Source organism: Trachemys scripta, chromosome 8, assembly GCF_013100865.1.
Source record: "Trachemys scripta elegans isolate TJP31775 chromosome 8, CAS_Tse_1.0, whole genome shotgun sequence".
In the NCBI taxonomy this organism is placed as follows: domain Eukaryota; kingdom Metazoa; phylum Chordata; order Testudines; family Emydidae; genus Trachemys; species Trachemys scripta.
The window spans coordinates 88792026-88814948 of record NC_048305.1 but is presented as its reverse complement, the minus strand read 5'-3'; the positions used below and the strand labels follow the sequence as shown (position 1 = coordinate 88814948).

Below are 22923 nucleotides of genomic sequence, written 5' to 3'. Positions count from 1 at the left end.
CTTTATATATGGAGAAATATTTAAATTAGGCAAAGTTAAAAAAAGATTGAAGTGACGGCTGAAGTCCCTTGAAGAATAATCTATAAGGAGTCAGAAAAAGCTAGTGTGTGGAGAATATTTGATTGACCAAAAGGAGCGATAAGTAAAGGATCTACCTTGGAATGTGTTTTTATTCCTAATCTTTTTTCTAATATAGGGAAAAGATCTGAACATTTAAGCAGTTGCCAGTTTTATCTTTCACATATTTAATTTTTTCTTGAAGACTATTAAAAAGGTGAATGGAGATGAGGTGGATGAATAATTCATAACAAACATTTTAAATCAGTGATTTTTGCCTCGTGTTGATTCACAAATTATCCACAAAAGATTGTGATTTTATTGCTTGGTTTCATTACTCAAAATTATTCACCAAATTTCCAAATTGTTTTTATTCTGTGAGATTATTCATGAGTATTTTGAGGCACCTTGTTGATAGTGGAAATTAAATCTGTGTGTGGACAAAAGTTGCATTTGGCAAACTGTATTGATATTAATCTTGAAAGCAGATTGCTCCACAGCTTGTTAAAAGAAATAGAACAAATGCAAGTTTGAATATGAGTCTACCGGGTCAGAAATCATGGGCTTAAAGATCCAGCAACAAAGGGTTGGGTTGCATGTGCACATGTGCATGCAGGTCATCTCCTGCAGCAAAAAAAAAATAAAGCAAAAAGTGGGCAATAACCTCATTGATAACTGATTAGCGACAGAAATGTCTTGCAGGAAATAGAATAGACAAAAACAAGAAAAATTAACTCTTTCTCCGCTGATGTTAAGGTAGCCATCTTACAGCAAAAAAACTTCAGGACCAGACTCCAAAGAGAAACTGCTGAGCTCCAGTTCATTTGCAAATTTGACACCATCAGATCAGGATTAAATAGACTGTGTGAATGGCTTTCCAACTACAGAAGCAGTTTCTCCTCCCTTGGTGTTCACACCTCAACTGCTAGCAGAGCACCTCACCCTCCCTGATTGAACTAACCTCGTTATCTCCATACTGATTTATACCTGCCTCTGGAGATTTCCATTACTTGCATCTGAAGAAGTGAGGTTCTTACCCACAAAAGCTTATGTTCCCAATACTTCTGTTAGTCTTAAAGGTGCCACAGGACCCTCTGTTGCTCTTTCTCCGCTGTTCGTCCATGGCACCTGGTGGACTGTTGATGTTTCATTCAATATAGATGGTGTGTTCAGTAGCTGTTCAGGGATTAAATTATGTTACAGAAACTAAAGAGTAAAGATTTAGAGAGTGGGCTATAATGACAAAAAAATAATTCAGTAGTTCAGTTTGACCTCCTCAGTAGCTAGAGGGTAAGATGGCTGTCAAAGGATGTAGAATGGCATCCTTCAGAGACTGTTCAGTTACACTAATAAACAGCTAATTTGCCAAATGAAAAGGATAAAGCTGTCATTGATTCATCCAATGGTTTTGTGGTTATAATGTTGCATGTGCTAAGCTGAAGACTAAACAGGGTTCAAAAAAGAACTAGATAAATTCATGGAGGATAGGTCCATCAATGGATATTAGTCAGGGTGGGCAGAAATGATGTCCCTAGCCTCTGTTTGCCAGAAGCTGGGAATGAGCGACAGGGAATGCATCAATTGATGATTACCTGTTTTGTTCATTTCCTCTGGGGCACCTGGCATTGGCCACTGTCGGATGACAGGATACTGGTCTAGATGGACCTTTGGCCGTTCTTATGTTCTTATATTATGAATATTAATAGAGATTCAGAGAAACCTTATGATTTAGAGGACTGAATATGAGGAAGGGAGCCAGAACCCTTTGGCGTTCTAATCCCTCTGCTGCTGCTGCACTTTGACCAGGGCTAAGTCATTAAAGAGCTGTCTCAGTTTTCCTGTCTATAAAATGGATATGGAAATTACTTAACAGGGGATTTGGGAAGATTAATTACCTTTAGTTTGTAAAATTCTGTTTAAGCACTAAGTATGGTTTTATTAGCAGCATACTCGATAGGCTTTGTGGAAGTTGTTGTAACAGTTTCATCTTCTACCCCAAATTTTGTTAGTGCCCTCTCAAAGAAAGCTCGTGTTGGTGATAAGACTAATACATTAGCAAATGATAGGAAGGTTCAAATGACCCTCCCACCCCAATCTCTTTCCCCAAAAGGGATTTGGTGAAAGCAGCAAGGAAAAATTCAAGGGGGTTCGGAGGTTGAAAAGAATGGAGATTGCTAAAGAAGTTTGCAACAGCTTTGCAGAGGATTTGCTTTCACTCACAGATGTAATGACTGGGGATGTCTTTGCCAAACGTGTCGGGGCAAGTGCCATTTTATAGGTGTGTAAAAGGAGGATGAAGCATGCCTCTTTCTGATTTCCCAAAACAAATACATAGCAAACACTTCATAGCACTCACTGGCAAAAGGAATAAAAGAAAAAGAGCAAGCATTAGGATGGAGCAGGGAGTCAGTAGTCCAGAATCAGCACTATGAGATGCTAGTAACTATGGAGATGACTTAATAAAAAACTGGTCTTCAGATGAATATGTGATGCAGGAGCAGTTACAAAACTGTAGGAGAGCAAGTTTGTCAAGAACTAGGGAAACCAAAACACTGTAGGTGTCAGTATATATGCAATGCCAACAGACCTTGGTTGGTAGCAGTGGCTGGGATCAAACCTGAGATCTCTGGAGCTTAATTCATGAGCCAAAAGACACATGTCTGTTAGCCAAGGCTGTAGCAGGCTCATCAATCTATAGCTGGTATAGCCGCCACTAGATGGGAACAGAGTGCCACACCAAGCAGGCATGGGTTACATATGGTTTGTCACGCTTGGGTTGACACGCTGTATATTTGTGCCTGAGGATTTGAAGAATCTTAGTGTTTTGAAGAATTAAAAGAAAACGAGGAAGAAGACATTGGACTAGCTATGGTTCCAATGATAAGATTTTATCACAAGTCTCATATTTGGTGTTTTTCTTAAAGCTCCAGCTCCCGAAGTTCATATTATTAGATTATTTTCATGGAGGATAGACCTATCAAAGGCTATTAGCCAAGATGGTCACGGATGCTACCCATGCTCTGGGTGTCCCTAAGGCTCTGACTGTCAGATGCTGGGACTGGACTACAGGGGATGGGTCACTTGATGACTGTCCTGTTCTGTTCATTCCCTTTTGAAGCATCTGCCATTGGCCACTGTTGGAAGAGAGGATACTGGGCTAGATGGATTATTGTTTTAACCCAGTATGGCCATTCTCATGTTCTTAAGTGAAAATCTTGGCTTTCTTTTATAAAAAATGTCAGTTTTGAGCCCTTATGGCTGCAAAGTAAAGCTTGACAATGTGGACTCTAAAGGCCCAAAAAGCAGAAGACAGATAACAAGAACAAAAAATTTAATCTGTTTAAACATCTTATGATTTAAGACTGTCTCGTGACTTTTTGCAGTCTGACTCATGGGTTTTTAAATAGTTGCCATGGCAGTGCTAACCCAGTTTAATGAAAGTAAAGTCAAATCGATGCGGCGCTGACTAGGTCAGAGAAAGAGTTAGTGTGGAGGAGAATTTGAGAATCTTAGGCTGAAACACTGACTTCATTAGACATTGCACCTGTGTATGTCATGACTGAGTTTGTTCCTTAGCAGTAGGCCATTTCCCCCAGTTGGGACACTGGCCATCTGTGGTAGATCAAAAACATCCTTTACTTGCTGGAAGAGGAAGATAGAGGCAAAGAACCCAGAGGGGACTATACAGGTGTTACATGAAGTTAAATACTTTCTCAAAACTGATTTCATTTTGTAAGTATCTAATGATTCTGGTATGCTCTCAAACTCAGTTTATAAGTAGTGATTAGTATTGTAAATGCTACTAGTGTTCAAACGTTAGTAGTAATCTTGAGATAAACATTTTGGCCAGTTTAGCATTAAATATATACATAACAGTCTGCTTGGTGCTCAGAAAGAATAGTTTAATCCATAGTTTATATTTTATTCATCAGTAGGAATATTGGACTTTGCTAGCAAGACAAATGGGAGATTGTTACAGTGTTTTCTCACACATAGTCTTGTCAAAGATTTGGAAAGGCGATCTTGATGGGTCTCACTTACTGTTATGTTTGTGCCAGCTTTTGCCAGTTAAAATCCTGGTCAGAGATAAAACATCAGTCACTGTTTCTTGTCATGCTTTTAGAAATCCAAAGACATTATTAGCCAAACAGGGAAAATGCCTTTCTTTTAGGATTTCTCAGACTTAAAACTTTTTCTGTACTGCAAACTTAATGACCTACAGGACTAACAAAGCTATAAAGGAAATGACAAAGTGAAAGAAGCCCAAGAGTGCAAACCGGTGTTGTAGAAAGTACAGTGAAATTATATAACTCCAGTTCTGAGAGGAAGAGTGTAATACAGGGGTCGGCAACCTTTCAGAAGTGGTGTGCTGAGTCTTCATTTATTCACTCTAATTTAAGGTTTTGCATGCCAGTAATGCATTTTAACGTTTTTAGAAGGCCTCTTTCTATAAGTCTATAATATATAACTAAACTATTGTTGTATGTAAAGTAAATAAGGTTTTTAAAATGTTTAAGAAGTTTCATTTAAAATTAAATTAAAATGCAGAGCCCCCCGGACCGGTGGCCAGGACCCGGGCAGTGTGAGTGCCACTGAAAATCAGCTTGCGTGCCGCCTTTGGCACGCGTGCCATAGGTTGTCTACCCCTGGTGTAATATTTGGGATTGCCTTTGACTTCTGTTGTGAAAAGCAGGCAAAGGATAATCAAAACATAAAGCTTTCAGCAGAATATTCTTTAGTTTTTTGGAGCAGGCACCATCTTTTTGTTAGGTGTTTGTACAGTGCCTAGCACAATGCAGTCCTGGTCCTTGACTGGAGTCGCTAGGCATCACTGCAATACAAATAATGCATAATAATAGTTGACATGAGAGAGAATTTCTTAACACTGATTAAATCAAATTTTTTGGTTTATCATGATTATCTTGAATTTGACTGAAATGTTTAAATAACATGAAATATAAAAAAAATGAGGAGCTACTGAAATCTCTTCAAGAAAATGCAGAAAACATTGTAGTTATGATTGGATATGGTGTTTTTCATTTCTTTTCCTAAGCTGTTGAGTATTATTACTGTGTAGCATTAAACTGCTGTACTTGCGGATGAAGTGATTCCTATAGCAACAAAATTCAGTGGGAGTTCTATATACAGCTGAGATCCACCATGTGGAGCTCAGAGGAAACTAGGGCAAAATTATATTGTTCTGTAACTTGAAGTTATTGGCAGCTAATTTATTTTCTGGTACATCTGTGCTATGGTCATTACTGAAACATTCATTTGGATAACACCTAGGAGAGTTCTTGTTTATGGCCAGTTGGCACTGAATGCTTGAATGTTGATTGTTGGTGCTGAATGGGTGGTGGCAGTGGCCTCTTCTACACGGCAAACCTAGACTTCTGGTGGGAGAATAAGAAATGTAGCATTACAAAAAAGAATTCCTCCTACATATGTCTATAAATGATTCTAGCAGTTTTAGGTATCACAGTCGTGCAGGCAATCAGAAAAGTATTTGATTAAACTTACTGGCATATCTCTGTAATGTGGGCGTATTAGAAATCTGCATGCACAATATTCTCTTTAGTTAAGCTTCTGTGAATTCTTCTGCATATGGTACAACCTTAATGCTAGATTGCCCACATTTTGCAGGGCCGCAGATATTTATTTTAGCCATGTTTCCTGCAGTTCTGTATCTATCTGTACTTATTGTTGCCAGTTTGTCCACATAACTGCACATACACCCAGCTGGGAGTGTTTATACAGTAGTGTGGCCATTCCAGTCAGAATGACATATTTATTAAAGACAGAGTATATGCACCAACCAGCAGGTATGGCATTTATTTTACTGCCCACACACACCATCTGGCTTTCATTCATAGATGGGGTAAACTACCCATCTGTAGTGGTTCTAGAAATGTTTAGCTTAGAAAAAAAAGCTTGTCCTTGTTTTAGAAGCTGCTCATTCGAGGATCTTGTGCAATTAATAGCTGGAGTTGCCAGGCCTAGGGACAGTAGTACTGGCTGAGAGTTACACTGAATTAAGCTGCGGCATGTTCACCATGAAAACAGTGAAAATTGGCTAATCAAGAATGTTCCTTCCAGCTCCAAGCAGCAGGGTCTGAGTCAGTCAGAGCCAGCGAGAATCCATCAGGGAGTGTGCAGGGTGGATCTATCTCACTGGTAATCAATGTGAGTACTTGTTTGCTCAGCATACCGTCACTGACTGCCAGGGTTATTGACTAGATGGAGTGTTCTGTCAATACTGCTATTTTGGGAGTTGTTTTCCAGCCTTTCTTGGGTTGGTTTATTCTGGGCATCTAAGAACTGTGCTGCCAGCAGTCATCGCAGCTTGTCTCTACTCTGAGTGTGAGGCTGGCAACATTTCACATATGTCATGGAGAGGGAGCTAATGGGACCTGCAAGCCAGATGAGAAGAAAGTGTTACATGTACCAAAACTTTAAAAACTTCTTTTATAGTTTGGGCCTGGTGGTGCTTTTGAGCCTTCCTAGATTTGCTTGCCTTTTGCTGGTTATATAAATATGGTGTGTGCACAGTATATAGCAGAGTCTGCACTGCACACTGCTTGCATTCCCACTGGTTAGGAATTTGCCATTGCACACGATTCACAGTTGCTACAGCAACTCAGGGCCTATCCATAACAGGAAGAACAGTAGAGCACACATTTTATTTATTTTTACCGAAGTTCTAAAGGCAAATACATGTTGATCACAACACTTCGAGTTCCATTTTCATCGCTCTACAAACCCAAGAGTGGTACTGATAGCTAAATCATGGCGCACAAAAAAAATTTAGTTATTTATATACTGTTGTTTAAAATAGTCCAGTTCATTACTCTAGGCACAGGCACATTAACATTCACAAATCGTATACAGCCATTCAACCAAGCAGAACTTTTTTAACTTCCCCTCCCCCAATCACTAAACCTTTCATTAATTTACCCTTCCTCAAAATCTTGATGGACCAGTCAGGCCCTGAAGCTTTAGCTGAAGGTCTCATATTGATCTACTAAGGGAGAAAACAAGTTCCAGAATCAATGGCCCCTTCACTGAAAATCTAACCATTATTTTTACCGCATCACCCCTTCCATTTAATCCAGAAGACTATAATTTTGAATAGCTCAGCGGCCATGAAATGACACAAGAAGAGTAGTCTCCCATGTAGCCAGGAACCAAATGATTTATAGTTAAGCACTGTCACCTGAAATTGCCTGTGGAAATGAACTGGAAGCCAGTGCAGATCATGGAACTGCGAGGTACGCTACCAAGCATTCAGTTACTGCATTCTCTGCTATCTGAGGCTTCAATAAGGTCTTCAGGTTTAGTCCCAAGTGTAACCTATTTCAGTAATCCAGTCAGGGTGACAAAGGTGTGGATTATGGTAGCAGTGTCTACATGTGTCACCAGAAGGTCATCACCCCACCACAACCAGTGTAGTCTCTTTAACATGCCCATGCCTAAACCAAATGTACTAGGATCAGTGAGACCCAAGGACTCAGATGGTGCCAGAGTAACAGTCTAGTAACCATCACACAAACCACCCTAAAAAAACTCCTGGCTGTTTTCAGGAGAGCAGGAATTTGCCATTGTGTCCTCGACTAAAATGTCCCTCCCATCCTCTGTCGAGCAGTGTGCTGTTGCAGTTTAGTGTCTGCCCTTTACTCTAGTGGTGGCGGCATTTCAGGGTGTGGGTGTGTATGTAGCTTGTAAACAGCTTTGGAATCTGAAAAACGCTATAAAATGTAAAATGCTCTTGTTGTTCTTGTATAAGGGATTAAATGAACCTCTATTATCGGGAAGTTTTTATCATCTTCTCCTCTGTTTTAGGGCTAACGTGGATCATGACACTGTGAAGTCTGTATGGTTAGTTCTCATATCTGAGATCAATCAGCAGCTGTTAGGAACATCAGCTTCTGTCAGATTTGCCCATGGATTGCCTATTTCATAGCAAACTGTGCAGTGCGATATGTTCTTATACAGTTTCCTTTATATAAATCATCACAACGTGCTTTGATAGTGAGAGCCAATCTGTCAGATCCTAATCACTGTTGCTCTGAGGGAGACAATCACAGGCCACTTCTGTAGTGCTGCTTATGTTCATCTCCACCCCCAGGTTAAAGATATAATAATACCATGAAGTATAACAATAAGCATGCAAAGTGCACTAAGTATCTGAAATCCGGTTGACAGAGGTTTAAATGCTAAAAAGATGTTCATCTCCCAGTTATAGTGTGAGCTTTAAATATTGTTGAAAATCATTAGGAAATTGATAAACATGTTTAATGATCTGCTGTTGAAGATGGTTCAAATTATAGCTACTATTGAATGATCTGTAAAACAGTAATAAACTACTGAAACCTGGAACTCAATGCATTGTTTAAGTTGTTGCCTATATAAGGCTGTGTGACATCACATCAATATATCAGGCTGTCATATAGGGCACTGAAACAAAACGTATTTGTTGTTTGTCCATTAGTGAATAGATTGCTGAAATATCTGAATTCTCTTTTATGGGGGTCTAATCCTGGCTCTGGTGAAGTCAATGGAAGATTTGCCATTGTTGTCAATGGGGACCAGAATTTCACTCAGAGTTGCATTTGCAGTCACAGCTTACTTTCATTCTGTACATGGGACTGCCATTGTAATCAGAGATATCTGTACAGTAGCAGAAGACAAAATGGTGTATAGAGACTTCCTCTCAAAAAAATAATGTCTTGTGAATTATATCGACTTGTTGTGTGGTCCATAGTTTTTGAGTTGCGTATATGACATTATTTTTTAAAAACAGACAAGCAATGGCATCACCTCTCATGCTTTCCTACAAATCCAAATGAGGTTTCTTTTCTGTCCTACTTACTTTAATGAATTATATGAGCTTGTCACAAATCTGTTGCTCAGACTAAATTATGTGTCCTTCAGGTTGGGAATAAAATAGCTGTTGTGGTCTGTGAGGTTGAATTTCCTAGGCACACATTAAGATGAGTTACATTTTGATTAATTTAAATTTGAACTTTGCAAAATAAATAGAAGTGCAAACAAGAGCCCCAAGACGCTTCTGGATATGCTCTGTTTTGGGTATGCTTTGCTCTTTGTAATGTAATTGTATGCTGATATTAGTTTCCAATTCCCTGAGATATTCCTTTGACACTGGGAAGTGCTCATATACCCTATGGTACGATATTTGAAAGAGTAGTTGCTTGTAGAGTGCATTAGGTGAGTAATTGTAACTTGTTACAAGTTCTTATAGGATGCTGAAGACAATGCTGATGGTATTTATCCTTGCATCATGTTAAATGCCTTAAAGACAGCTCAGTGCTGGTGATGTACATCTCATTTAGATTTGAATGCACTCAGGAACTAGAGGCTGAGTATAATTAATTGGTCTTCATCCGTGGGAACAGTAGTGTTTGTACAGCTTCCGTACCGCATTCATCTAATCAATGCATGTACAGTAGAACCTCAAAGTTAAACACCAGAGTTACAAACTGACCCTGCATGTCATTTGGAACCAGAAGTACGCAATCAGGCAGCAGCAGAGACAACAAAACAAAACCAAATACAGTACAGTACTGTGTTCAACATAATTACTAAAAAAAAAAAAAGGAAAAGCAGCATTTTTTTCTGCATAGTAAAGTTTCAAAGCTATATTAAGTCAATGTTTAGTTGTAAACTTTTGAAATAACAGCCATAAGGTTTTGTACAGAGTTATGAACTGTTCAGAGTTACGAACAACCTCCATTCCTGAGGTGTTTGTAACTGAGGTTCTACTTTAATAATATTTGCTTTAATTTTGTGCAAAGCCCAGTTTTTAAAGATATGAAATGTTAGTTTTCCTGACTTGCAGATTTAGGCTGTACAGCTGCAGAGAGAGAGATGAGAGAATATAACATTGGTTGAAATTGCTGTCCAGTCCAGTCCTCCTTTTCTTCCCTGGATGCCTCCAGATAAAGGTCAATCAAAGGTTCAAATTATGAAGAATGTCTGTTTTGGGTTTTAGAATTCTTGGTTTATATTCAGGGTTCTTTTTCTGTTACAAAAGGACATGAGAGAACTTTTCTGAATGTGCAAATTTTGTAGAATAATTAAAATTCCATTTGCAGCAGAATGTAAATTCTGTTGCTGTGATATGTGATGTGGGATTTTATCCAATGTCTTTAATTAAATACCAGTTTTCTGAATTCCAAATAGTTGATTATTTAAGTGATTTTTTTAACCTGCATATAATGTGCACCTTTTGAAAGTCACGCCTACAGGTTGTCAGAGGAGACCAAATGCTTTTATGAGATAAACACAATGTGTAAGTAAAATCCAAATGAAGTCATCCTCAGCCCTTTTTTTAGCATTTTCGTTACTTGTTGTGACAGTAACGTTCCTTCCGCTTCTCTAAGAATAGACAAAAGTCTCCCAATAGCACAAACTGAAAAATGTGTTCCTTGAATCTTAATGAGACTCAATTCTTCAGGTTTTAGGAATGAAAATACCACTTTATCTTCTGTCTTTAAAGTTTTATGCCAAACTTTATTGGATCCCATAAAAACATCTTCAAAAATAGTTGTGAAGTGAATTGATGGAACATCAAGCGCACATACAACTAGTGGTATGGGTACAGCAGGTTGGGAACTTGTGATCTAGAGTATCGTTTCCTATTACCCTTAATGGCGATCAATGTTCCCTCTAATTTTTTACATCCATATGCGGAATGAATTTTGTTATGTGCACCAATATGGAGGTGATGTATGGTGAGGTGGGCCGAGGGGTTTGAAGTGTGGGAGGGGGCTCAAGGCTGGGGCAGAGGGTTGGGGTGTGGGTGGGTGAAGGCTCTGGCTGGAGGTATGGGCTCTGAGGTGGGGCCGGGGATGAGGGGTTTTGGCTGCAGGCTTCCCTGGGGCTGCGGTGTGAAGAGAGGACTCCCCCCAGCCCTTTCTTGCCGCAGAAGCCCAGGGCCAGGGGAAAGGCGCCTCTCCCCACTGCGCTCCTGCACATCCTTTGATAGCCTGCTTAGAGGGGACTTAGATGGTGATCATTGTTTCCTTTTCAATATGAACCTTTCCACAGTACAGAATCGCTGTGGACATAGGTGATGAATTAGGGCCTGGTCCAAAGCCCCTTGAAGTCAGTGGAAAGACTCCCATTGGAGTCCAGGAGCTTTGGATCAAGTCTTTAAATACAAGTTTCTAATTAGGCATTTATTTTAAAATTTAGTAATAATCATTGTGTAATAAGGCTGCAGAGAGACTTTAAGACCCAGGTAGAGGCGGTACAGAGTCAGACCACCCCAAAAGGAGCTCTTGGGCTCATTAACCCTATCCAGGCATAGTGCCTCTGGAAGTACAGGGGAGTATGATCTCTGTCCAGTCTGTTCTTTCCCCATCCTCCTTCGGGAGACAAGTGCCAGTTTCGGTGTTGGCCTGGAGCAGTCCTTTCCAAACTAGGAAGATCAAGCTATCTTGCACTAAGATCTAACTTACTTTTTAATGTATTAAGATTAATTTTTACTATGTTGTGTTTGACAATATTGAAAAATGTTCTTTGCAGTGCTTTGATAGCCAAGAGACTTGAAAAGTGCCATTTTCCCAAGCCCTGGTGGTTATTAAATAAATCTTGCTTCGCTCCTTGCCTGTCAGTATCTTTAATACATTAATTGTCTTTCTTTGTTGCTGAATATTCTGAATGGTGGAAAGATTTTTGGTTGATACATTTTATTATGTGACAGCAGCAACTATTGATTCACAATAAATCCCATGTCTGAAGGGGAAAAAAATAGCAACACTCAGGTATTCATGCCCCTTTCCCCTACCTATTCACCACCCGCTTCTCTGGGGAAAACATCACAGCTCTGGTCAGGGTCTTGGTTTTCCATCCAAAATTCAAAGGCTCTAGCAATACACTGTCACCATGCACATGCTAGAGGGAGGAGTACCACCAACACATGCGTTTTCCATGAAGGTCTCCCATCCAAGTCCTGACCAAACCTGACTTGCTTAGCATCTGAGATCTGATACTACACAGTAGATTTATTTAGTTTAATATATTCAGACTATATATATTCATATATGTGTAGCTGTACCTGAAGAGTTATGGCTGCAGACCTTTAAGAAGGAACTGCCGCAGTGCAACTTGAGTTCTGAATTAAAATGAATTACTTAGTGTAGCATTTTCGGAGCAAGTTAGTCAGGGGCTCATTGGTCTGGGGTGCTTGGCTTTGCTGGGAAATTGCCTATATTTTCACTGGCTGCGTTCAGTCTTTAATTATCCCCAACCAGACAATAATACTTATACAAAGCATTTACTAGGCAGCCTTCCTTTACTCCCTCTGATGGTTCCATGTTGCATCCTGTTTGCTGTGCCAGAATCTGGTGCAGTATTTGAGTACTGCACAATAGGTTATGGGATATGATCTGGGTTGCTTCATAATCCATAGCAAAGTATAACATTGGACATCAGCTCTTCAAAGAGGAGGTGGCAAACAGCAAAGAGACAGTGCTGGAGGACCATAAACTTACCCAGCATTAAGACAACCAGACAACCTCACGCCTGCTCTTTGGGAGTCCACCAGCACTACCAACCAACACTACTCATTTGCACAGGTGAAAGAGGAGGAGGGGAAGGAGGCAGTGTCTTGTCTACTGTATCCTGTGCTTTAGAAACATGGCATCTGGGCGTGGATCGCAGCCAATCCGCCCGGGATATAGTATGTCTACATTTGCTTTTTGAATAAGAAGAAAAGGCTGTATTAATTGTAGCCACATCAGCAAGATAACACTATTATTAGTGTCACAGTCAAAATGATTAACCTTGCAGGATACACCAGAAAATTAACCCCTGCTTAAACATACTCAGCTATCCAGATGCCATAAAAGCCTCAGAAAAAAATACAATTAATCCAACATACCTTGCCTTGTACATGTATATTCTCACCTTTGGCCATCTCTGGCTCCCACTGAAAAGAGTGGGAGTTTTGCCCTTGACTTCAGTGGGAGCAGGATCAGGTCCCTGGCATATAATTCCCTTTGCAGCACCATTATAACATAACCCCATACATGCATATTTCATCCTAAGATTTTAACTATCATAATAAACATGATTAATAATAATAACTAAGTTGGAAAAATCTATTATTTTTATGCTATAAAATTCAGCTCAGATTTGACAAACATGCATCTATCTTATTGATCAATTAATTTAGATTAAATTCAATAACTGTAAATGCACCTGATACACAGTAAATCTAAAATAGTTTTGAAAAGAGGCTTGTCTCCAGAATTCTATTTCCATGAAGCTTATCAAGGTGTCATCTTTATGGGCCAAAGTGTAGGCCATTAACTGCTTTATAATTGTGACCGCACCTGTACTTGATGAGAAGAAAAGACCCATTTATTGCGTGCTGAAACTCATAAATTAATTAACTTTGAGTGCATGACACTTTGTAATTGGAAACTATATAAAGTGGCAGCTATAAAATCAATTTTATCGTTATGTGGGTACTCGTATTTGTGTTAGGGAATTGAACCAAAGGGCAGGAATGCCATTAATACTTCTGTTCTGCTAACACACATTATGCACAGGCTTTCAGAGCTTAGAGTTATCCCATTAAGCACTGAAGAAGTAGATGAGTTCACAGTGTGGAACCTTCAAATTTATAAAATAATGCAGAAAGCTAGGTAGAAACACTTAATGTTTTCAGTGATCTTAGTATCCAGAAGTTCCAATCACAGGCATCTCTTCCCCTTGAGTTTATTTTTCTTCATATGATCTTTAGATCTCAATGTTTTTCTTATTGTCTTAGATCTTGTTTAATGAAATTCTTTACATTTTGAAGACTATTTTTCTACCTCTGCTTCTGCTTATGGAGGCCACTACTCATAACACTTGCATCCTTGTGTCCTACACAGCTTGTACACTGAGCAATTATCACATCCTATGGATTCTATTGGGCTGTTTTTTTAAAAGATAAAGTGACACTTTGTTACATTTACTGGCTACAATCAGGAGAAGATCTATGAAAAATGTCAATAAAAATATAGTGATGTTAATGGCTGACACTGGTGTAAGGTTTTTCTTGACGTTCTAGTCAGATAAAAATTAAATCCATGCTTAATGGAGGTACCACCAAGGAGTATGTTAACTTTTTGTAGAATATTGACACCTATGGGATATTGCATCTTTTGGATGAGAGTATTATAAGAAAAGTTATCCCTCACACCAGCTCAATATTTAACCATAAACACACAGGGCTAGGGCTTGTCTATACAGTGTGGCAATGCATGCTATGGGGGTGTGATTTCTCAAGCACACTGTTTGAAACAGTACCATGTTAAAGGGCACTAGGGAACTTTGCTTGTGTACCAGCAGGTTGTACACGGACCAATTGATGCACAACATGTTAGTGCACCTTAGAAATCACGCCCATAGTGCACATTACCACCTCTGTGTAGACATATCCTTAGGGCCTGATTCTCACTCCTTGAATCTCATTTTACTCCAGTGGAACTCAATTGATTTCAGTGGCATTACCTTAGCATAAAATGGATGTAACAAAGTGGAAACATATCCATGCTCGTCAGACTCTTTTGTGTGTCTGTCATATGTACACAAACTCTCTAGAAGTTGTAGCAGAATTTTTTTAACAAGGTAAGTTACCCATGGCCCAAATCCTGTCATTCATTCTCTGTCCTCCTCCTTGTACAGGTTAAGATTTCACAGAACTCTTTCTTGATCAGCAGAAATTAACAGGGAATAAGATCTTTGGGATTGAGCCCCCATGGCAAACTTTTCCTTTGGTGGGGTTACACAGTTTGTGTAAGTCAGGACAGATTGAGGGATAAATCCTGCCCTTGGATGTGCTTGACTCCCATTAACGATAATGGAACTCGGCACAAACATCCAAGGGCACAATTTGGCCTTCGTCCTTGCTGTCTCAGGTATCTTGTAAAATAAGCTATTTCATTTGTGCGTACTGGTTAGTTCACTGACCTTATAACACACATGCCCTAATGTTTGGAGCTAAGAAGCAAAGGTAGGCAAGTATATCAAATGAGAGTTGGCAGTACCTCACATTCTGCCCTGAATAAAGGGCCACTCAAGCACAGTATCTGTTCTTATCAGCGTAATACCTGATATGTTCTCTTTTGGAGAACTTTGTATTAAATGGATTTTTGGAACAAGGAGCTGGAATAGGAGCTTGCTTCATCCACTCCATGCAGCAACCTGGTATTGCGGTGCTTCCAGGTATAAAAGCCGCAGGAGCAAACCGGAAACTAATGGTGACTCAGAATCGCAATTCCTCCTGAACTGACTCAGAGTCACAGTTTATCCCCTGCTGTCCTGCCTTCTACACTATGGCTGGAGTCAAAATCTCAGTAAGGTAGAGCAGAGTAAGAGGGAGGCATTATTCCCACACGCAGCTAAGTACGGGCTGTGACCGTCTAACTCTAAGTATTCATTATTGGTTAATTCATTATTGGTATTCATTATTATTAAATTCTGAGTCATGCTGAGGGCCTGGATTTCCCATTAACTTTATTGAGGTTTGCAGGGGCTCGTTTTCAGGATTTAGCCCATTTAGTAGTTACACAACTAGAGTGGTATGTGCAAATGAATCAATCACTCTGCAGAACTGCAATCTATAAATATCACTGGGCATATTTTCATTCACCGTTACCTGTAAATTATGAATGTGAGAGACTGATAAAGGGAGAAATATTCTAACAATTTCTTCTGATTTAGTCACAGAAGATAATACTTGCCTGATGCCACAGGAGCATTTTACAGGTCAAGCATTTCCCTGGAGCTAGTTTTCTATCACACTATCCACTCACATTTATCCTCTTCTCGTTTGCTGATTTGTGACATTTACTTTAACCTGGGACCATCAACTTGTGATGCTAAAACTTTCCACGCACTGAAAACTTCCAGATGCAGATTTCACAGAAGGGTGTTTTTGTCATTGTGAAGTCAACCAAAATGAAGTGCAAAAGCTCATTGAAGTACAGAAGCCCGGCTTGGTACAGGTGCTGTAACTTGATGTTAGAAACATACAGGAAGTGAAATATTTGTTGTTCCTTTCTGACCTCTTGGGTTTCAAAGCACCACAGAATTAGTCACTGCTGGCCGGCTACCTGAACTATAAATTACATTTAAAAAAAATCTGCTCAGAGGGACCAGAATTCCTTACCTAAAAGGACTAGTTGGAGCTGATTAAATATGGTCTCATAAGCATTCAACAACATCAATATGGGATGACAGAAGAGAGAAAATTCTATTCCAGCACCACACACATGATGCTGCCTGTCTAAATATGAATCAGCAGCAGGATGTTGGTATGTCAAATAACAAAGGATTCAGCCTCTGAAGCCAGAAATATCTTCTATCCAGCCCAGTGATAGAAGATGTAGGAGCTGCAGTAGTAGCTGACTTTAATCAGGCTCTGGAAGTTGCAGGGAGAGAAGGGTAGGGAAAAGGGGTCTTTGCTCTCCTCTAATCTGATCCACCCATAAATGAGTCAGCAGTCACAATCCACCCTACGGTGGGTCTGGGAATAGGATATAAACAGTTTGAAATGTTTTGATTAGCTGTTCTGTGTAATGGGGTAGGTTTTTATTCCCTGATTGAATGAGCAAATTGTTTAGAATCAGCTTCGCGGTGTTAATATTCAGCACTCTCTGCTAACATTCTGAAACATACACTGTGAAAGCTAATATTCCTGCCAGTAAACTTGTTTGCCAGAATATTCACCGAAAACACACACAAGGGCCACAAGAGCCCTTCAGTGGAAGTGAGAGTCTTTAAAAAAAAGGTTTGCAAAAAAATAAAAATAAAATTGGTACATCATCTGCCCAGGCTCCACTTTCCAGGGTTGTCAGTCCAACACCTTTCATGAGCAACCTCCCTCCCCCAAAAAAGGACATAATTTATGATGGTCAAATGACATCATAGAGCTTTTCCATTGTCATTTGTCTTCTCTTGGCATTTCGGACTAATAGGTACCACTCTTTGGATTCGTGCAGACAGTATAGAGATACACAATAGAAGCAATTGCCTACCCTCACTGCGGAGCAACCAGGAAAGCAACAGGATTTTTTTTAAGCTGTTGGGTATATATTGTTTCTGCTGAGCATTAGCAGATGTCTAATGCCTTGCAATTCAGTTTCCCATGGGAGGCAAAATCAGGAGTAATGACACTGAAGTCAAGGGGGTTATGGTAGTGATGTGATATGGAGTCTAGAGATATTCTTAGTGTAACTTGTTTTATTTACACATATTTGCCAGTCCTGCAATAGAGGTGGTCACAGACAGAAAGCAGTGCAATCCCTTCTTTCAGGAATTTCAGCCCAACACCGGAGCAATTTTGCCCCAGAGTTTAATCTAGTTAGACAGTTTACAGCAGAAGAAATTCAGAAAATCAACAAGTGCCTAGCACAATTGGATCCTGGTCCGTGACTGAGGTTCCTAGCCACTACTGTGAAACAAATAAATAACAACAACACAACATTTCTTCCAAAACCTAACAATTGTCTTGCGTGCTAAGAAAAAGAACTTGGAAGAGAGTGTGTAAAAGCTTAACTGACGAACCCTGCGATAACAATATCTAGGGCCTGATCTCCTCTCTCATCACTGTTACATCACCATAACCACGGTGACTTCAGCGGTATTACTCCTGATCTGCACTAATTTAAACAAAAGGAGAAATGAGCACCTAGATTTAATACAGTTGCAGCATTACTTGGAGGAAAGTTACATTGTAAAGCACAGTACAGTGGTTACCGTTTAAAAAGTCATCACTTGCTGGCAGTTATCACACAGTGTGTGTCTCCCATGCTACAAACAGGAAATAACCATAGTAACTGTGTGGTGTCTACTGGCAAATGCTGATAGTTTAGTAGTGATCACTATGTATCCAAATCAGTCTGTCTAAAAATTGATGAGTATGACAAATGCATTACATGAATCAATTTTTGGGAAAAAGAGCATAGCCTAGAAGTCATGGACAGTGTAAAATTAAAAATACAAGTGAGGGGAGGGGGGAAACTGGTATTGAATAAATTAACAGTTCATAAAAAAATAATTTCTGAAATCTTGCTTTCTCTTATTACTCTTTGCAAGCTTTTTTTTTTTTTGAAGGTTATCTGAAAAGGGGAAAGTGATTTTCTTGAAAGCAAGTTTTGTATATCATCATTTCTTTAATGCATGTTACCACAATTACCATTTAGCTAATGAACTCTTCAAATTTAATTAGCATAATTGATGCCAATTTTGACAAGAAAAAATCATCCTGCTGTGATAAAAGCTTTACAGAACTCACCAGTACTGATGATTGGTTAGATTGAGACACTGGTTATCAGCTTAGGCCCCTAAAAGCAGAATCAGCAGCTAATTATTATTTTCTGTTTAGTTTTATTCTAGTATTGCACACAGTGTGCTAAGTGCACACACAGTCTCTGACCTGAAGAAGACCTTTCATTCTAGGAAGAGTTTACAATATGAGTTATTGGTCATAAACAGTTAATTTTAAGTTATGTTGACCTCAGTCATTGACACTCAAAATAAATATGATAGTGGCTCTCAGATACCACAGTGATGTGTGAGATATAAAAATCTAGACAGAGAGAGACTAAAGATGCTTTCTGTACTGTACTGTAGGTATTCATATTATATGGAGCTTGTGATGTAATGTTAGAACTGACCTTTAATGTCTGCTTTCTTACTGTTCCCTGGATAGCATAAAATGTGCAAGACTGTCAAACATTGATATAGCGTATGGTAGCCAAGACATCAACATCTATTCCTAATAGGCAAGTGTAATGTAGTCAGCTACTCACTGCTCAGCAGTGCCTCCTGCTGGCTCATCTGGGGAATTAGCTCTCCACTGTCCATGCTCCATCTGCCTGTTGCCTCAGTCATTCACTTTGTGGCCCCTCTCTCGTTAGTTGGGAGCTGCATCGATTCTCCTTTGTAGCTTAGTCCTCTGGCCAAGTCACAATTGTCCTCCCCTTCTGGGATACTATCAAAGTCTCTTTCCCTAAAGACTCAGGCAGTCTCCATATTCACTGCACTGACTGTGCCACACCCACAGTGGCTGGTAGGGGAATCTGGGCCCGCCCTCTGCTCCAGAGTCCCGGAATCCTTGAACCTGCAGATCAGGTCTGTACTCTGTGACTTTACTGCTCCTTCCCTGGACTGCCTATGCTGCCTTTCTCAGGCTCCTATTCTCCCCCTTGTATCAGTGTGCATGACTGCAGGCTTACCTCACTCCCATGCCCTCTGTCCTCTACTCCTATTTCTGCCCAAGTGAGCTTCATTCTCAATTAGTATCATTGCCCCTTAGCTCCCCATCAGGTGCAGCCTATCGCTAATTGGGGTCTCTTGCCATTTTAACCCTTTCAGTGATAGTGTAGGGTGAATACCCCATCACAGCAGGCTAGTTTAGAGAACATTCATAAGACTTGCAATCAAATATGATATTCACAATCCATGCTATGTAGATTATTGCCATTTATTATATATCTGTGGTACTGCTCACTGTGACAGATAACTTTCCAAACACTTAGGAAAAAGGTTCCCTGCTCCAAGGAGTAGATGATCTAAAGTTAATTACATAGGTAATGATGTGTTGTTTCTGTTTCCTGATTGGACAACTCATCAGCAGAGTCTGATGTGTGTACAAAAATATACACTTGAAAATTTACTTGTTGAATATTTGAGCATTAACTCTTCACACATACATGCCAATAAAGAGAGTGCCTGAATGTAAGGTTTACAGACAATTTAATCACAGTTCACTTTCAAATTCAAATTAATCTGTGGATTTTTTCCATTATTTGCTTATGTCTCGAATTTGAACTGCAGTTTATATAGTGATAGTCTAGGATTTTCACATGAAGAATTCACTGGTTCTTGGCACATTCCACATTTTTCTAATGAAACAGTTTGATGGGAGTTTGTTAATAGGTATTTCCAGGCCACTTCTCACTGTAGCATCCGAACATTAAGATGCACAGATATTAATAAATGAATCCATGCAACAGCCCTACTGGATAGGAAAGTATTTTCAGCCCCATTTTACAGATGGAGAAACCAAGTCATGAAGAGATTATGTGACTTGCTGAAGATCATGCAAGGAGTCTGTGTTGGAGCCACAAGTAGAACCCATTTCTCCTGACTCCATATGGGCCCTCATCACAGTAATATTGCTTCTTGATTGATACTTCTATGTGCAATAGGCATTGATTTTAAATAAAACACAGCAATTGGCACATTATCTATTCATGTGACACTGTCATGAATGTTCAGGCCAGTATACCTATGGAAGAATTAAATGTGGGCATGACACATCCTTTTCATCTGGCATATGTGAGTCGATCAAAGGTTTCCAGCTGGATTTTTCATAAAAGATTTATTAATAAAACATAGAATTGTAATTAGTGGATTGAATTCTAGTCTCAACACCTGGCCAATTTGTAGATTGAGTTTTTACCAGATTGAGTTCAGTGAAGGTTCCTTATAAATAGGGTGACCATATTTCCCAAAAGGGAAAATGGGATACCGTGTGGGGCTAGCCTGACCCCACACACACACACACACACACACACACACACACACACACACACACACACACACACACACACCCAAAGCTGGCCTGATCCACTCATCCTGCCCACATGGGGCCAGCCTGTGCTGCTCAACAGCCTCCCTCCCCCCCGGCCCAAGCCGCTCCCCCTCCCCCTACATAGGGCTGGCGTTACCTCCTGTATATTCCTCCATGTTCTACTAGGGGTAGCACCCCACTTTTTTCACAAAACTGAGCATTTGCCCCGTTTGCTCTTGCCAATTGATAATCAGTTGGCAGGAGCAAATGGGACAAATGCCCAGTTTTGCCAAAAAAGTCAGAACAGGTGGGACAGGGCTTAAAAAAGGGACTGTCCAGCCAAAACAGGATATAGGGTCACCCTACTTATAAAGTACCTGGAGAAATAAGAAGCCACAGACAAAGCCTATTTTATATAGAGTCATACCATCCATTTCTCTCTGCAGTGCTTAAGGATCCACTTAGTGGAAATACCAGACAAATCAGTCCAGCAAGTAGTGAAATGGCCCATCTCCCTGAGAGGGTTAAAATCCCTCTGCACACACAATGTAGGTTTTTGCCTAACAGAGACTAGTGGTAGGGTACAGTTGCTCTAGCAGTCATTTTCTCCTCCAAAAGCATCAGTCTGTCCAGGGGAATGTCCCATTCTCAGGTTCATACCCTCCTCAGAGGGGGGTTAATGCCCAGCATTGGCTGGCTAGCCAATAGCAGCACAGCCAGTGAGCCTGCCATTCTGCTTGGGAGGAAGACAGAGCCTGAGCAGTCAGCTGATTGGATGACATGCCATCCCAAGTGTTGGGTCAAGGATTTCTTGGGGATCCTCAGTTTGTGTGTGGTTAGGAGGCCTTGTTCTTCTCCAGGCTGACACTAGCTCCTTCCCACTGAGAGAATAATGACATTGGAATTATGTGACTTGAAACACATGAAGTTTGCCCAATTAACTCTCTCCTCCTTTTCAGGGTTTTCTATGGCAGAGGTGTATCTGTGTGGGAGGGAGATTGTGATTTATGGCTTAAACCAAATCTCTGGTGTTTAACTCAATCAATTTAGCACATGTCAAAGTCTAGACTAAACTATTAGAACATGTTAGCTAACACCTTCTAACAATGCATCTTTAAATCTCCCTTCAACCAAAGTCCAAGTACATTTTAACATGGCATCTTAGGGCAAGTCTACATTAGAAGCACGACATCAGCACAGCTGCACTGATGCAGCTGTGCCACTGTAGCATGTCTGGTGAAGTGCCGCACTCTCCCATTGGCATAATTACTCCACCTCTATGAGAGATGGAAGCTATGTCAGTGAGAGAGCGTCTCCCACTGACATAGCGCCGGTGTGGACAGCGCTTAGAGCGCTGTAACTTGTGTCACTTGGGAGGATGTCTTTCACACCCCTGAGCAATGTAAGTTAGATCGACTGAAGCAGTAGTGTAGACCTGTCCTTAGTTTAGATAGAGTCAGCCTGATTTTGCTTTCACTTGCAGTGGTTTAAATTAGAAGTAACTCTGCAGAAATCAATGGCATTCCATCAATGCAAACTCAACCTGAGTGAGCTCAGGCCCATACTGTATAATAATTAACTACTGATTATGAAAATGAAAGATTTAAATAATAGTATTTACATCATTGATTACAACTTCTGGATACAAGAATTTAGTGGAATTGTTTTGTAAAACGACACATACATACAAAAACATTCTGGTATTCAGTTGCTTTGTATCCCATGAGGTTTTATTAAATTTAACTAGAGGGGCAGCATCATTTACATTAGATACTATTCTGTCCTTGTGGCAGTGAAGAGACAGACTTGGTTGTAATGAATTTAGAGATAATTAGTTTTTCTGGTTGCTGCATGCAGGCAGGCTGGAGAGGGTGGAAATTACAAAAAAAAAGTTGGATTTTTTAAGTTGTTTTCATTTCACAGGGTTCAAAATAGAATCTTTTTTATTTAAAAAAATAATGTTTATACATTTTTATTGAAAATTTCAAAAAAATTCAATAACTTTCAATAATCATTTCCATTAAAAATCAATAAAATGTTGACATAAAATGCCACAAATATCTAATAAAAATGAAAAATGTAGGGAAACTCAACTGTCTGTCTGGTTTGGTGTGCCCGTGAATGGCAACATGTAAATTTCTGATTTTAAAGTAAAAATGGAGTCTTAAAAAAATCAAGTATCAGAGGGGTAGCCGTGTTAGTCTGAATCTGTAAAAAGCAACAGAGGGTCCTGTGGCACCTTTGAGACTAACAGAAGTATTGGGAGCATA

The 22923-nt window shown here is 39.8% G+C and overlaps 1 pseudogene; it reads left to right on the top strand.

Annotated features, from left to right (window-relative positions):
- Window positions 1-15115: 15115 nt before the first annotated feature.
- LOC117882339 lies at window positions 15116-15317 on the top strand (annotated as a pseudogene).
- The last annotated feature ends 7606 nt before the right edge of the window (window positions 15318-22923 follow it).